We start from the raw sequence: 13,695 nt of genomic DNA on the forward strand, positions 1-13,695 counted from the left end.
TCACTTGTTGTGATTGGTATAGCTTGAACATTGCCACTGATCTAACTTTGTATAGTTTTAGTTTACTTTTTCTTGAGGACAAACAAAGCTTTAAATTTGGGGGAGTTTGATAAGTATTATGCATACGTTATTATATTGCTACTTTTTGTGTTAAAACAACAAGAACTTAGCTTCTTTTGAGTTATTATCTAGAAGATGCTAAAGTTAATGATTTTATAGTAATTTTGGTTGTATTTTTGTAGAGATGTAGCAGAGGTATGAAAGAAGATTAAAGAATTGAAGTGTTGTGCTCAACTCAACATCCTCGCTTAGCGAATCAGTACCATTTAGCCCATGCTAGCCTGCTTAGTACAAGAAGCCACATTGGAAGACAACTGTCATGGGCAAGTTTGCTAAGCTCGCATCCTGTGACTTAGCACGTGACCACTTAATCCAGTTGGACATGCGCGCTCAGCACAAGCATGCTAAGCACACAAGGAAGTTCCTTCACATGGTGTACATATTTAAAAAGAATGAAACACTCATTCATTCCTTCACATTGAAGAAACCCCAAAGAAGCAAAGGAAACAAGAAATAGAAGAAAGCAAAGAAACCATTGTTGAAGGAAATCCAATTTTTGGAGCTCTGACCGATCTGTTTCACTCATTTTCTCTTCCATTTCATTCCAACTTTTATACTTGTAAATTTGTCATGACAATGAGGAGCTAAAATAACTCGTTGTTGGGAACTTTCCAAACCAAACTCTCTTTGATATAATGATTCTAAACTATATATTAATATGATGTTGATATTATTGTTTTTTCTTGTACTCATTCACATGTATGTGGTTTGATCATCCATTCTCATGTACTATTTTAGGATTTAGACATTGGGAAATTTTTATATGCTAACAACTTGGGATTTAGACATTAGGTGATTCGTGTCTAGGGATAGAGTGATATTATTTAGCCTACGTATGCATCTTTGTTCGTTATGCAAATTATTTAATATTACTCTTAAGGGATTAGGAGCGATATTAGGTGATTTAGGCTCTCTCACTTGAGGGATCATGATTAGAGTATGTTAGAAGATGTAGGTAATAATCATATTCAGGTTAAAAAGATAAAAAATCAATTACGATTGTATCAAGAGTAGTACTAGTAAGTTGAGCTCCCAACACGTTGCATAACTCATCACTAACACCATCTCACAACGCTCAGCAATTGTTTTCTTACTCTTTCATGTTCCTTGCTTTGTAGTTAATTTACATTAGTTTATATTTGTACTTAACCAATGAATAGGATTCTATTTGAGTCATAAATTGCTTAAAAATTATATATATATAACTCTGAGTACAAGCAAAGTCCCTGTGCACTCAATACTTGGTCTTACCACTTTATCACTACTTGTACGAATTGGTACTCTTGCCAAGGAGTCAGCAACGTTAAACAAGCATTGTTTGATGTGTGATTAAAAACACAATTTTAAAAAATTATAAGCGACTATCTCATGAAATTCCTTTATGACATGACAAATCAATGGGCTACCAACATTGTTGTTATATCATCAGTTAACATTGTTACTTGACTTTAGGGAATAATGAAAAAAAAGGTGTATTAAGGGTGCAATTTGCAAAAAACACATGGGGGCGAGTGAAAGGGAGGGTTACATGGTGTTATACAAAGGAATATATTAGGGGGAGTTTTTAGGGTTACAAAATAGAGGAATATCAAACATAATAAATGGAAACCTCAAGAGAGATATGCCCAATTTACTTATAATGAATGGTGAGGATGCATAGTAACTTTATTCCAACCTAAAGTCTTCAGGCATCGTGAGGGTCCTTGTATCCAAGTTATTGTCTACTTAGGTGCTCAATGGACCATAAAGGTTTTGTCCTTGTAAAAGGATCTTTGGTGAGTTGGGAGGAAAAGATGTTTATAAATGACCCCCGGCCTTGACTAAGTGATGTGGGATTTTGTGGCAATCAGAAGAAGCCCCCTAATTGAGGCTAACGAGAAAGAGTGGCCTAGACCCTCCTTCTAGCACCAATGTCTTGACCTTAAGTCCCTAAGCATCATTAGGGTCTTCGTCACGATTTTGCCCTCGTAAATGGCACTTCAGTGTTTTGAGAGAAAGAGTGTTTATAAACAATCCTTGGTCTCGACTCCTAAGCGATATGAGATTTGTGACAACCAGAATTCTAAAAGAGTTACTCTTAAAATAAGTTGATTCCTTTTTTCTCTCTCTCTCTATGTGTGTGTGGGTGTGTGTATGTATGTGTGTGTGTGTGTGTGTGTGTGTGTGTGTGTGTGTGTGAAGCTAGTTTTTGAATCGGTCGAGTCGAACTATAGATAACTTAAGTTTATCTTATTTATTTAATACTACACTACTAGAAAATAGGGTTTTAACATCGGTTATTAAGGACTTTCAACATTAATTATCAACCGATGTTGAAAGTACTGACATTGAAAGTAATACGGTTAACATCGGTTTTCTAAAACCGATGTTAACATAAAATTACAACACTGATTATTTAAATAACTGATGTTATATAGTAAGAATTATAAAAAAAAAGTCATATATCTTCATATCAACATTGATTTTTACAAAAACCGATGTTAATATATGAAGACAACATCGATTTTTACCAAAACTGATGTCTGATGTTAATATATGAAAATCGGTTTTTACCAAAACCGATGTTAATATATGAAGACAACATCGATGTTTCATCAGTTTTCACTATAAACCTATGTTGTTTTCTAATAACAGGCATCAGTTTTTGGTAAGAACCGATATTGTTCTATTACCAGCAACATCGGTTTTATAGAAACCGATGTTGTTAATGAAGCTTAACATCAGTTTTTTAAAAAACCGATGTTAATATATACATACAACTTCGGTTTTTAATAAAAATCGATGCTATTTTTTAGGATTTTTTTTAATATGCTGTTTGTTTTTTTAATAACCCCAAATGAACCTGTAAATTTAAAAGCAGAACTACAATATATAATTTTCATTCTATTTTCAAATAGTTTTTACCAACAATTCCATAAAAAAATTATTATTTACTATGGATTAAGAGAATATTTAATGTTAAGGAGACATGAATTGTAAAAAATGTAAAGTAACTAAACTATAATTCCAAAATTGCTTAAACACTAATTGTTTCATTTTTAACTTTCAAATAATAGGTTGCCCACTGGATGCGAAACCCCTTCAATCTCTCTGGTTCCAATGGTCTAGCATAATTGAAATACTGCAAGATATAATAAAATATAAGTCAATAATATATAATGCCAATTATAACAAAATGAAATACATTTGAATTAAACAATTATTGTTTCCCAATTATTCTTTAAACTTCCTAAGATTATAGTTGACATCTAGTGCATGGCGTAATACACACACTTAGTGCTTCCTTTTTGTCTATTACACTAAATACATTATGAAGTTTAGATATTCAATATTAAGTACAAATTAGTCTACACAGTATTAAAATATAACTAGAAGCATTGATTAAATCACTTACTTTAACAACAATCCACCTAGCAATAACCTTGGATTTACTTTGTAGAGTATCGTTAAGTCTTTTCAAAGCACTGTTAAATACAAACATGGATGCATATTGTACAATTAAAATATTGATGTTCTCGACTAATGCTAATGCAAATGTATTGAAAAATAGAATTAACCTGTTAATAATTCCCTTGAGGTAGTTGTCTGGCCTATTATGCAACAAGCAAAACTAGATGACAACATTTTCCTTAGGCAAAATGGCGACCATTTGCCAATGTGCATTGCAGTGGAGAACAATATAAGTTATTATACTATTATATATTATTTAAATTTATTTGTTTAGTTTAACTTACCCATTCAAGTAGGCTCCTAGGTACACATCCTTCTTTGAATTTTACATCCAGTTCTTAATGTAACTTTTTTATTCAAATTGTGATTGCCCAGATCTTTGTATAGACTGTGGCTCGAGGAATCCATACACATCGACATTTCCCGCTTGCATACTTGTCTCAGACATATGCCTATGTTTTTTAAAATAAAGTAAATTATGTATGAATTTAAAACAATAAGTTAGGTAATAAACAATATTGTAAACTGACTTACAGAATCCACAACTGTATAACAGAGATGCTGAGACATTGACCATCGTGTGCTATTTCAAACAAGCCTTCATGCTTTATGTACAAGGGGAAGTTGTCATTAAAGTCCCCAAACACGATAGCATCCCACATAACCTGCAACGGCTTCAGAAAAAGTTGTGGAATGGTTAATGTCATCAGATATAAGGGATAATCAACATCATGATCTGGCCTATCTGCAGGTTTCATCGGTCCCACAACTCCATGTTTATCAAACACAGTTAATTAACATAATTTAATTACAGTGAACACTTTAATTAAAAAAAAGCATTTAATGACAGTGAAATACTTGTTCTGATAAACGCTTGACAAGACGTGTCAGCCAAGCAATGAAGGTGTTAAGTGTTTGCCCCACTAACTGAACTTTTTAGTGGGTATAGGAATGGGAGCATCTGCATCTCTAACTTCCTCAACACCAACCTTGACTTGATCATGGCGCAAAAGGATGCTATGAATTGTTGTCAACCCCTCATAAAGTCTTCCTAAGGCAACCAGGCGGGGAGTATTTTCTTCGACGTATAACCTGCATTTCTCTAAGTCATCCGTGTCTGGATCGTTCCCTGAGGGATCAACACAACTCTCCTTTGTGCTGACATGAGCAACTGAAGGACCAACCTCTGGCTCAGGAGGCAATGCGAGTCCCTATGATTGCATTTGCGATTGAAATTGGGACTGCATTTGGCTGAAGGACAACATTAGTTGTCGAGTCACTTTTTTTGTGATCAACTTCTCCAGTTGGTCCCTGATTTTTTGTGTCAGCTTCTCCAGGTTTTCGGGAGCCATGGATGAAGAACTGTGGGAGGTCCTTGGAGCTGATCCAAAGTATTATTTGATTGTGACACTGGCTCCAACAGCATGCACACGACCAGGGTGTTCTGGTCATCCAATGGCAGCATTCAGTACATCCTGGCGTCCATGGGCGACAAAGGAACCCTGTGAGGCTTGCTCCTCCAACGAATCTTGTAAGGAACACATTTATTGGTTTACTGAATCACACAATAAACATAAATAATTGCAATTAACAATTGAAAGTGACTTACAATCTTGTCAACAATTTCCTTTGCTGCCTCAGACGTTATTTAACCAGTTTTCTTGGTGCGGGCCATCTTCCACTTCACGTGTCGTCTGATGGGAAATGAAGGATCAATCACGGTATCAGTGCTTTTGGATTGAGCAGCTTCCTCCAGTTGTTTATTTTTCTTCTCGTCCATCAACTTCTTTTCAAGAAACTCATAACCCCCACGAGACAATACGTGAGAGGTAGTGTTTTGTTTCTAAGTGGCTTGTGCCTTTTTTCGCACATCCTTTAAAAATTAAACATCATCCAAAATTATTACTACTGGCAATAATAAGTAAATTTAATGTTTAAAACAATGAAAATGAAAAAGTTACCTCCCACGAAGGGTGTCTGCGGCTCTAACAAAATTGGGTCCACTTTTCCTTGCTAATGTCATACTTTTCGCAAACAGTGTCATCGACATCATCCTTGGCGGTTGCAAGTGCCCATTTCAAAGTCAAATTAGACTTAAACTATCTCCACCACTCCCCTACAGTCTGAAGTATTTTCTTTTTCGTCCTCCAATCAGATGCTTCATGGATATCAAATTCAGCCTGACAAACGAAAATTACTTTTTATTGTTACTAAAAGACAATTTTATTGTTAATCAACAACATGCAACATTTAAGTTAAATACCTGAATATCCTTCCATATCAAATCCTTATGGGCAGCAAGGACTTGTTTCCAATTCTTGTATGTAATTGAATGTAGTCATTTTCCTGTAAAGAAAAAAAACCATTAATTTTGAACATAATCACAAAACTCAATAACTTATGTAATTGAATGGATTGAAATGAAGTACATAATAAAAAAATTATATTAGACAATGCTAATTAATTCTCCTTCGTCATGATCATTATGATTAACATGAATGTCATCAGTTTCTTCTTCTCCGATGATGTTAGGAGACATTTGTGTGGACAAAGGACTAACGTAATTATCAATGTATGAATCATCATCTTCAACATTGACACCAATTGTTTTCCCGTGTAGAACCACTGACCACCTTTCATCACAAGGGTCTTGAACATAAAATACCTGTTTAGCTTGTTCTGCCATGATGAATGGGTCATTCTAGTAAGCGAGCTTCTTAAGATCTACCAATGTAAATCCCACATCATCGGTCTGAACACCGATATTATTGTCAACCCACTTACATTTGAAAACGTAGATAGTGAATTTCACATAATTAAGCTCCCAAATTTCTTCAACGAAACCAAAGTAAGATATGGAAGCTACACAGGGATTGTCATCATGTACACTAGCGAAGTGTTGAGATTCATCCCTTAGGGTAATCCCACTATTTTGCATTGTACTTTTCTCGTCTTAGGCTTTTGTATAGAAGGAATACTTGTTTATATCGTATCCTTGCCAAGTTATAACATTTCTTTTAGGCCCATCTGCTAGCTTTCTTAATGTTTCAGAAGCATTATCATCATCAAAGATTGTATCTTTAAACCAATCCAAGAAAGTCTTGTTATGCTCTTTCAAGACCTTGTTCTTCAACATTTTTGGATTACTTTCCTTCACTAAACCTTTGTGGCGAAGTATGTATGACAAAACTTCATTATTGTTATTCAATACATACAAATGAGCTTATTGCAAATCTTCTACACTTGCAGTTATAACATGCGGTCCTCTTGAACCCTTACCTTTCACTCTTTTGCATGCCGAGACTTGGGAAGCCCAACAAGTTTTGCTTTTTCAATGTACTCTGAACAAAATTCAATGGCTTCTTCTGCAATGTACCTTTCCCCAATAGATGCTTCCGGACGGTGTAGATTCTTTGTGTACCCTTTTAAGATCTTAATGTATTGCTCAACCGGGTACATCCACCACAAATAAGCAGGACCACCACATTTGATTTCTCTGACCATATGAAAAATTAATTCCACCATGATGTCGAAGAAAGCAAGTGGAAAATACATCTCCAACTGACACAATATAATAGCAGCCTCATTTTCCAGCTCATCTAACTTCACAGGATCAAGGACTTTACTACATATGGAATTGAAGAATAGGCACAGCTGAGTTATGGCAAGCCTGACTTTGTTAGGCAAAATATCTCGTATGGCCACGACTAACAATTGTTGCATCAAGACGTGGCAATTGTGAGACTTTAAGCCTACCAACTTAAAATTTTTCAACTGCACAAGGCTCTTAATATTTGAAGAATATTCTTGTGGGACTTTGACCCGACGTAAACACTGACATAAACTGATCTTCTCCTTTTTGGACAAAGTATGACAAGCTAGAGGCAAGTATATTTTTTTACCATCAGACCTTGGATGCAATTGCGATCGTATACCCATCTCATCTAGATCTTGACGAGTATTTAAACCACCTTTCATCTTGCCTTGAATGTTAATGAGCATCCCAATGATACTATCACATACATTTTTCTCCACATACATAATATCAATATAATGTCTAACATCTAGATTAGACCAGTACGAAAAATCAAACAAAATCGATCCTTTCTTCCATATGCAAATCTTACTTTTTCCTTCTTTTGTGTCTTTTTAAATATAGTATTCAGGTGTTGAACCCGCTGGAAGACCTGGTCACCAGTTAATGATATTGACGTGGTTTCATGCTATTGATTTCCATTAAATGCTTTTTTCAATCGTCGGTAAAGGTGATGAGGTTGCAGAAAACGTCGATGCCTAATGTAGACTATTTTTCTACCATGTTTTAGTTGTATGTAGCTTGTGTCTTCTTCACAAATGGGGCAAGCACGATGATCCTTAACATTGTACATGCTCAAATTCCTATATGCTAGAAAGTCATTAATGGTACAAAAAAGCATTGCACACAAAAGAAAAGTCTCATTTCGAAACCCATCAAACACTAAAACCCCCTCATCCCACATCTTTGTCAAGTCTTCTATCAAGGGACTGAGATAAACATCAATGTCATTTCCTGGTTGTCTTGGGCCAAATATCATCATAGACAACATCATGTATTTTTGCTTCATGCACAACCAATGAGGCAAATTGTAAATTACTAGCAAAACTAGCCACGAACTGTGTTGGCTGCTTAAACTGCCATATAGATTCATTCCATCAATGGCTAGTCCAAGCCTAAGATTTCTTGCCTCTTTGCCAACACCCGGATATAAACGATCAATCTTATTCCACTAGGAGGAATCAGCCAGTTGACGGATCTTTCCATCGCAGTTTCTCCCATCTGCATGCCATGTAACGTCTTTTGCGTCATCTCCATTAGCAAACAGATGCTTAAACCTTGGAATGATCGGAAGATACCACAACACCTTCGCTAGAGGCCCTTCTTTGAGTTTTCCTCACTACTACACTCGTCATCATCCTTCACTTTGTACCGTGATACCCCTCACCTAGGGCATTTGTGCATTTCTTGAACTCATGTCTGTATAGTATGCAGTCATTAGGGCAAGCATGAATCTTCTGATACTCCATACCCATCGAACACAGTATCTTCTTGGCCTGATAGTAACTTTTTGGCAACGTGTTTTCCTCTGGAAGCATATCTTGCACTACTTGAAGTAGTGAACTAAAGCTTTTGTCACTCCACCCATATCTAGCCTTCACATTAACCAGACTTAACACCGCTGACAACAACGTCAATGAATTCTTGTACCCCGGATACAAAGGCTTATTTGAATCAGTTTCCAATGTATCATACATAGGAGCAGGTGCTTGTTGAAAAGACTCTTGTCCAAGATCACGAATCATATCCTCCAAGCGATCTCCCATTTGTACATCAAATGGTTCAGATTAGGACCCACTATGCATGTCTGTCAATTCACCATGTCATATCCATGTAGTATAATTCTTCTTAATCCCATCACACAACAAATGTTCCAGTATGTCGTCGAGTATTTGTCGTCTCCCGTTCAAACAATTTATGCACAAACAAAAAAATTTCCCGTTTTCATCCGGTCGACTTTTTTCCGAAGCAAATTGAAGGAACTGTTCCACTCCTTCCTCATACGCAAGGCTCATGCGACTTTCATTCATCCAACTTTGGTCCATCTAAATAATAACTCTGTGATACTCTAAAAGTTATTCGATGCATGAAAATATCACTTTTTCATTTAAGGTGTGGCCCTATCCCATTCAGGAAGACATTTTTTTATGGTAGATTCATACGCCAAGGTTAAGCTTATTTTGTTAAATTTGACGAAATTTCGGCAGCATTTCACATTGATCTCTAAGTACACGACATGAAAGCGGTAACATTAATTCCCCGACAATCAAGTATGCACTAAGAGAACAACTAGAAATGCATTGCTTCAAAATTTCATCAAAATTCAACAAAATAATGTTAACCTTAACACATGAATCTACCATAAAAATATGACTCTTCCCAAACTGTCCAAATGGACAAGTCAATATTCAATACAATGATTAATGCAAACTATCCACAAGAATAATTGTATTCAATCTCAAATGAGAATCTAAGGTTCACTCATGATGAACAAAAGTTGTATATAAAGCAAAGTACATTAATGACAGACAACAACGTACAAAAACATTTGTAACAAAAATAAGAATCAAAAGTTTATGGAAAACTTTCGTACTTGTGATGATGATTAGTATAGTGTCCAACAATGAATTTTGTGATCACGATGCAAACAACAAGACAAATAGTGCCTGCAAATTAAATATTTCAATGCTAAGTGAGATATAACACAAACTTGGATATATCAAGTAAAATTCAATCGTATATATAAAACTATGAATTCAAGGCACAAAATCCACCTAAATTTATTAAAGTACATTTTAGGAGATACATTTTACAACAAATATCACTTTTTTGCACATTCACTGGTGGTAAAATGATTTGTGACTTTACATTTAGGAGATACATGATGTCACAAAGAGAGAGAACAAGAATTTTTTTAAGTAGAATTGGTTATTTGAAAACATTTATTAGTTTGGAAGTCCTACAATAAACCTATATTTCAAAAGGAAAAGTTCATTTGTGTAAAAGAATTACATGTGAAGATCTCCTAGAAATTCACATCATTATAATTTCTTGGATATCTAATTAAGAGAGTATTTTTCTGCTTTTGATTGTTTTGTGATGCATTTGCTAGGTTGAATCACTTTATACTTAATTCAAATATGCAGTTGCTTCACAATCTTGAAATCAGATTCAGTTTTGGGATTATGTTAGTCAAATCTGCATTTTCCATGAGTTGCATCCCTAGAGTTAATGGAAAGACATAGTTTTGGAAACTAGAGAGAGACTAAACTTATTCTAGATGGCTACCAATACTGAACTATGGTTATCTTAGAGGGGTGATGACATTCAATATGTTATCTAAAGAATACATAGTCTCCATCTGTCAATTGAAAATATGCTGATATCTAGCGCAAAAACTCAAATATTTCGTGCCCCTGACTAAGTTGGTCATTTCTCCTTTCATTTTTCACTAATTCAAAAGTTAGTGAAGCATGAAGTTTCTCTTTAGTTGGTTCTATATCTAACATATTGAATGTCATCACCCCTCTAAGATGCCTATTGAGTTAGAAAACAATGAGTCTAATCACAAATCTGAAGCTATTTCTCTTGCCAGCAATAAACATTCTACATACTACATGGAAACATTCTACATTTATTCCCCCACCCCTCCACCCCCAAATTTATACCATAGTTCCTTCTATTCTTCATTTTAACAAGGAGAATGATCTCCATTCCGCTATCATGACGCATGTAACATTTTAAATAAGCAGGAAAATGATTTAAATCTGTAAAGTTGCTATCCTATTCAATGACCAATCATGCAAACAATAAGATCTTAGTTACAAGCATGATTTTGAGTGTTCAGTAGCAAGTATAATAAACAAATCCCACATAAATGACAATATAAATCCAGGTGGGTTAATTACAACATACTACTGCAATTGAAATAGTCCCAATGTAACACCAAGAGCAACAGAGAAAGCCAAGTGGTTTGGTTCAACTCCTCTGAAAAATAAGTACCAAAAATCATCAAACTAAAGTTGTATTTAGAAGCCTACTTGTCATAACAAATTCATTTCTCCGTGGCTAACATTTTTTTATATATATTTTCACAACTTTGATTAATTTTATACTAATTGCAACTTAGTTTCTCGAAAGATGAGACAATATCAGAACATGAGCATGCAGTGATAGACAACAAACCACTTTCGGAGGCAGCTCTAGAGACTATGATCAGATGTCCTTGTTATAAACTTTTTTCCAAGTCCTTCTATGAGTTGATTGTCAAGCCCAGACTGAAGCAAGGTGGCATATTTGTGACACAGCTATATATGAGTCACTAATACTATGTATCAATATTTAATAATAAAAAAATGAAATATAACTAAATAACAAGTCTGTTAAATTCTTATACTTGTTCAGGTCAATATTAGTTGTCTGTTTGCGAAGACAGTAAAGACACGAACTCTAGTTGCTTCCCCTTCCTTGTCCTCTCTCAGTTATCATGCAGTATTTCATTTTCATGTGGGGTGTGTGTGGACTCTCTCTCTCTCTCTGTGCTCATTCACACATGCATGAAGTGGTAGTACTATATATAACAACTCCACTTGCTCTTCCTCTCTTAACAATGCATGGATATATTGTGATTGGTAGAAGATTTTCTAAACTAATTTGAAAGAGGAATTAAACTCTAATTTGAAAGATTCACTTATTTTTGTTGAATTCCTGGGTTGGCTAGAGATGATAGGTGGATATACGTATGCAAACTAATTGTATTAGTGCAGTGAAATATATGGGAAATGTTTTTAACGGAATTACCCCTAGCTCACAGTGATATATTTATGGTTATCAACCAAGTGCTGTAAATGACTGTTGCCATTGGGAAGGGATGTCTAGGCTGCTTCTAACTTTTGCAGATTAGCCTTTGTTGTTCTATAAATGTAATTTCATATTACTCATGCATGAATGTTATGTATTGTGTACATCAAATGGGCCATTTCATAGACTACAGTCGTTCCTATTTCAATTACATAACAAAATTCGCCCATGCATTGCACCAACTTACATACTAGTATAGTAACCTAAATAAAACAGAAGACAACTTTTCAAATTATATAATATTAATATCAGCTTGTTTTATTGGTTATCCATGTTAACTATATTGTTAGATATACATGATTTGCTTTTGAGGTATCTCTTTCAAGGAGATTATTATATATCAATAATATAGTCAAGAATGCACATAAACTTCAAAGGCACTGGAGTACCAAAGCATTGTGCAACAAAAGTTGCTATGGAATAAACTTCCTAGTCCAACCTCATAACCACAAGTTATGCTATATTTATATTTGTTAATTTTTATATAATTGAAGCATAACCAAGCACTATTACCCTACATAATAATTCTTCCTCCCCTACTATAGTAACCTACTAACAACATTATAGCAAACATAAACTATGACAAATACAGCTTAGCCGGGTGCACTTAACTTATCAAATATAGGAAGCTTGTTGGGGCTAGACATTTTGCAGCTTCTGCTATATAACTAAATTTAACTTATCAAAGTTCTTTGTTTATATGAACAAGGACTTAAGGCATTTTAGCATCATTATTGATCTCAGACACCTAAAAACACCTAATAAAAGATGCATATTTGGACATACATTAGTCCAATTCCAGGCCAATTAATAATGGAATAGTCAAACAAAATTTTCTAGTTTTGGGTAATTACATGTCTGATTTTAAAAAAAATGTACAGCCCTCAAAATGTTACATGTTTAAAACAAATTATAGCTAAGCCTGTAGTTCATTATGTTAATTACTTGCACTGTCTAGAACCATTATTAGGCATGACTGTAGCTATTATTTTTCACATGTTTATTATCTATAAAACATTATCCTACTATAAATTGTTGGATCAAGTGGCCTCGGAATAATTAAGAAGGGGGGTTGAATTAATTATTAATGTACCTTGACTAATTAAAACTTATCCTTCTTAATGTTACTAGATTCAATTAGGCTTTACTACTAAGTTATGCAACTTAAACAAAAGTAAAGCGTAAAAGTAAAGTACACAGCAGAAATTAAAAAGTGTAGGGAAGAAGAAGACAAACACAAGAATTTTATACTGGTTCGGCAACAACCCGTGCCTACATCTAGTCCCCAAGCAACCATCGGGTCTTGAGATTTCTTTCAACCTTGTAAAATCCTTTACAAGCAAAGATCCATAGGGGATGTACCCTGCCTTGTTCTCTTTGAACAACTAAGCGGATGTACCCTCCACTTGAACTGATCCACAAGAGATGTACCCTCTCTTGTTCTCAGTTGCAACAACCCAAGTAGATGTACCCTCTACTTGTACCACAAAGGATGTACCCTCCAATGTATTAAGACAAAGAATTCTCAGGCGGTTAGTCCTTTGAATCTTTGTAAGGGGAAACAAAAGATATCTCAGGCGATTAGTCCTTTGAAATCTTTTGTTTAAGGGAAAGGGAAGAATCAAAAGAATTCTCAAGCGGTTAGTCCTTTGAATTCTCTTGGAAAGGGA

This window comes from Glycine max, chromosome 20, assembly GCF_000004515.6.
Source record: "Glycine max cultivar Williams 82 chromosome 20, Glycine_max_v4.0, whole genome shotgun sequence".
Lineage (NCBI taxonomy): Eukaryota > Viridiplantae > Streptophyta > Magnoliopsida > Fabales > Fabaceae > Glycine > Glycine max.